Raw genomic sequence first — 5,000 nt, 5'->3', positions numbered from 1 at the left:
TGTCCAAATCAATGTTTTGCTGGGCTTATGAGACAAATCCCAGCAAGCGAGGGCTTGCTTTCTCTAGGGGTTGTCTCCCTTAGCCTGTGGCAACAAAAAAAAACCATGACTGCCAGGCAACAGTTTCGTGACCTTGACAGGCCTAACGGATGTTACACCTTGCCCAAGGGCTACCCGGAACTATGCATTGCAGGGTAGGGAGGTTCATGACCCTGACGCACCAAATGCACCAAGTACACCAAGTACCCACATACCCATACCCGCATTACTTGTAGTGGTAAATAATTGCCCCCGTAGGGATTTCGCCCAGAGGCGAAATCCCGAGGAGGCACCCTAGTAGCTCGCGTGTATATTAAGGACAGTACTTACAGTTCAAATATACAGTCAGTATACTAGAAAAAATCTCGATTTGCTCGAACTGGGGCCGCGAGGAATCGGTAGGTAATGATGACGTTTCTATTGTTTGCGCCCGCAAGTACGAAATGGTTAGGATTAGGATGACGTAAAGACAGAAAATCACGAAGGGACCGCTCCCGCTCAGGTAGATTTTGTGACACTTATTGTTCGGTCATACTTCGATACTCTGTTGCGTTACTTAGTGATATTCTGTGGAGCAGTTGTTTTGAAAGTTATGGACCAAAAGACAGTCGTTAAGCGCAGGGGAGGTTATAAGGTACGTTTAACTGTGTATATATAAACATTTGGAGAGTTTTCCAGACACGAGTTCACAAATTTTTGATTTATATTGGAAACCTTGCCAGACACTCTTTCTCTGTTTGACCGGAATAAGACTCAGCCCCAAACAAGAAAGACCAGTGAACAACGGCTAGCTTATCACTAGCAGATTGATGGACATTTACAGAAATTCGCCGACAATCAAATTCTGTGCTGACTTATTCCCTGTTCACAGAACGGTCCTTCCGTTATAAAGTTTCAAATAAGACTAGCATGCGCTAGCGTGAATCGATCAAACGTCCTTTTAATTTCTAAGGCTTACTTTCCGGCAAATAAAATGAACTGAATGTAAAAAGAGAAAGAGAAATGGCAAAAAATTCAACTTCTAATTAAATCTTTTCCTATGGTTTAGAATAAACTATTCTCCAAACTGAGAATGTTTTGATCAAAGCTGTGAAAATCGAGCTGAAACTTTGCATGGTACCTTGCGTTTCCTGTATTTATCTCACCTATTGTATGGAATATGTGTGTGAAAATCTTCATTATGAATCGGTATATTTCAAAGAGCTACACAACCAGCAAGAATACTATTGACCGACAATATACAGAACGGGGGCAGCTGTAGTGTCAACTATTACTAGTTATAAAACTTCTTACATGATTTGTAGCGGAAGTTGAGGGAATCACTTCAATAACGGCATCATTGTCGCTTTGCTGTGCAATGTTCACTTGCTCCTTGTGTGCAGAATGTTCATCGTCCATAGCCTCACTATTAAAGGCGAACCTTTGCTAAATGATTTTTAAAAAAGGCGATTAATTTATATGTCAGAAAATTGTAACATTACATTGTTGGAAGCTACTGTCTGTAACTAAAAATTAAAATATCACATAAGTCTTGGCAGACTAATGCCTTTTTCTTCTTATTGTTTTATTTGCTAGTTCCCTCAGCTTAAAATCCCTTTTAAATCATGCTATAAAATCTTATGCACTAATAATTATCTCCCATGAGTTTCGGAATACTTGTGCTAGAACTATGTAATTCGATTAACAGAAGACAGAAAGGAGGTGAGTTTGTTCATTTAAAGTTCCAGTGAAATAAGATGGAAATTTTATTTATCATTCTTCAAAAACCACGATATTTAATTCAATAACAATAGTCTTTTGTTACGTGATATCTCTTCAGTCACTGAAACGTCACCTTTCGCTTCGCCCAGTGCTCTTAGGAATGAAATATATCATGTTACACCCTTCGTATCGCGAGACAAGGCATCCTCGATGAACCAGAGGCAGTCAGTCGGGTCGGGAGAAAAGGCGCAGCAAAAAACAGTTTTCAAGCAAGGGCGGAAGAGCCCCTGGGTGCCGACCCTTACTAAACTATTTCCAAACGGTCAAGCTGACTGTGTGCAAAGAATGCTTTGTATTATTGTGCCCAATCGATAAACACCATCTCCTGAGTTCTTTTGGTGTGTTCGTACACGACAGCTATTGTCTCGCCAATATGATACTTGTTTGGCTCTTGCACCAAAGAAATACACGCTGTCAGGAAAGTTTCAGTTCGATATAAAGTCCGTTCATGGATTCAAAGAAACTGCAACTGTCTACCCGAAAACTAAATTTGGAAACGTATGAAAGGGTATTTAAAAGATGCTTATCCAAAAACATTTAATCTAACTTACAACACGTATTCAAGCTTGCATCGATCCTTATCGATCACGCCATCGTAAATATCATTTACGATATCTTGTGCAGCATGCAAAGAAAGTCGTGTCCGATAGCTCGGGGCTAGTGGATTTTGCTATCGGGCTAGTGATTTTTCCCGACGGGCAAGTGCTGTTTTTTGGGGAAATTCAAATTACAGAAGGATGGTAATCCGTCTTGCTAATCAAAAAGGGTTTGGGGGCTAGTTGAAATGACTTGTGGGCTAGTACATACTAGCTACAGCTTGCCCGAATGGCAGGCTGTAAAACTGACTTTCTTTGCACCCTGCTTGCGACAGAATGGTCTAGGTCCTGCTGATAGCATCTGAAACGTCTTCCCAAATCATCAGTAGTTCCTACGTTTCTGGTAGGGGCAAAGTGGGAAAAGCCAAGATTCCCCTTGCACGCCCAACCTTGGTGAAAGTATGGCGAGATAATAGCCGTCGGGTACGAACACACGAAAAGAAAATAGGAGCCCCTGTTCGCCCATTGGGCAAAATAATACAAAGCATTTTTTTGTGCCCAATCGGGAGTCAGCACTCGCTGGATTGTTTGAAAATGGTCTGGTGAGAGTCGGTAACTAGGGGCTCAAACGTTTTTTCCCGAACCACCTGACTGCCCTAGGCCTCCAAGGATGGAGACAGGGCCGCTTGTGGCTTGAGTGTGTTTATTAAAATTCTTACATCAGGGAGACTGTGAGTGGCTGACGCCATGTCCTCTTGGTCGCCACTCTGGCGCAATGAGATCATTTCCATGGTGACCTGAGCCTGCTCTTCCTTTGCCGTTTTCTTCAAAAGTTTGCCTGCTTGTTTTTGCTACGAAGAAGGAAAGACCGTTCAATCCACCCTATAAGACTGTTCCACTTTCCCTCTTATACCACCCCATAAAAAAGACATCAAAAAAATTTTATCAGAGGGCATTAAACATAATAACTTTTTGGTGATTTTTGCAAGCATGGAAACAATTTCAGTGTCTTAATATCGTCTTAGGACGCTTTCCATTTGTGAGAACTGACCGGCCAGACCATTTCAGTCATAAAGAGAATTTCACTTTTAATCAAAACTATCAGTCAGATCCCAAATAGCAGGCACAAAGGAAATGGTGTTTCAACAAACGCTCTTGCAAAAAAGCATTTTTCATTGTCAAAATGACTGGTGCCGGCTATGGTCTGGCCGGCCAGTTCTGACTTTTGGAAGGCGCCCTTAATAAAGTCTTTGATTACGTACAATGAGTCGTCAACCAGACACAGGGAACAAACAACAAACGGTTTGGGGACTTTGAAGAATAGAAAAAATATCAGGGTTAAACAAAAAGGGATAAAATATTGAATCAGTACATTTTGTTAACAAGCCTACCTTATCTCTGGTCTCTTCCTGATCTTTTAGAACCTCTTTGTCAGCATATGATCTCTCGGAGGCTTTAAGTTCGTTGATCTAGACGTCCAGCAAGCAACGTTATCAGTTTCGGAACAAATAAAGACCAATACATCTGTGTGACTTTGCTTAAAGGTCCGCGCAAAGTTTTCGCTTGAATACGGGCATCAAGCCAGGGAAGCCAAAAATATCCAGAGAGCTTATCATTGAGCTTAGGCCAAGACCTTATAGGGGGTGGGTGGCTGGCTTTTTTGTGTCAAAAGTAGGGGGGTAGGTAGGGGAGATTTTGTCACTTTGATAGATTATCAAGCCAGAATACAGTTCAAAGTCAAGGCAATTTCCCTGTAGGCTAACACAGCCAAATAAATGCTGTGACTCATAATCGTAACATTACTAGCAGAGCTTGGGGGGAGTGAGTTTCATGGGTGTTGAGGATGCGTTCTTGCTCCTTGGACTTGGCAGACTATAGAGTGAGTGCAGGCACCTTGTATAAAATCCAGTGAGATATATGATAATGTTAAAACATCTTCCCTTAAGCACTGAGTAATCTCGGGAGAAAGTAGTTTCTCTTTGTAACAAAAGTTATAAAAAAATTCTTATGATTTCAATAACAAGGACTTTATCGGGTATAAAATTGACATCTTCTCTTCATAGTCCCAATACATGATAGGGCTGGAAGCTATATAGTCATAAAAAATGGTGGTCTACACTTTCAGAACACGAGAACACGCTGCAATGAGATTTCTTGACTTTCTTACCTTTTTTCTTCTGCGGCGGAGCCAAGTCAAGACGTCACCACACGGAACGTATTCTATCACCAGCAACATTTTCTCTTCATGCGTGCAGCATCCAACCATAGATACAACGTTCTTATGTGAGCCTAACATCTTCATCTGTTCAATCTCAAATTTGAACTCTTCTTTCTGTGTTTCAGATGGATCATCTAAAGACAACAGAATAAAATGATTCTGTCTTCTTCCAGTCGTGCGGTGACAGCATTAAATTGTTAATTCAGTGCTAGATTTTTCATTTGCATGACATATATTCATCCCTTTTTATTGCACGCATCCTCACCTCATATGCACAAAACTAGATTTTACACTTGTAATTGCATTTAAATTTAATATTCACGTTACCACCCCATCTTCTTTAATGACAGCCTCAGACGGGATTATTGGAACAGTCAGGATGGGTGCAGCGAGCTACCTTGAACCCCTACCCTATTTACCCTATCTCAGGCCTTAACCGTTGTTTT

At 41.2% G+C, this 5,000-nt stretch overlaps 1 pseudogene; it reads right to left on the bottom strand.

Moving 5' to 3' along the window:
- Window positions 1-5,000, bottom strand: part of LOC140949481 (uncharacterized) — a 257,928-nt pseudogene that overhangs the window by 8,441 nt on the left and 244,487 nt on the right.

This window comes from Porites lutea, chromosome 10, assembly GCF_958299795.1.
Source record: "Porites lutea chromosome 10, jaPorLute2.1, whole genome shotgun sequence".
In the NCBI taxonomy this organism is placed as follows: Eukaryota; Metazoa; Cnidaria; class Anthozoa; order Scleractinia; family Poritidae; genus Porites; species Porites lutea.
The sequence above is the reverse complement of the archived record's forward strand: the minus strand, read 5'-3'. Positions and strand labels throughout refer to the sequence as shown.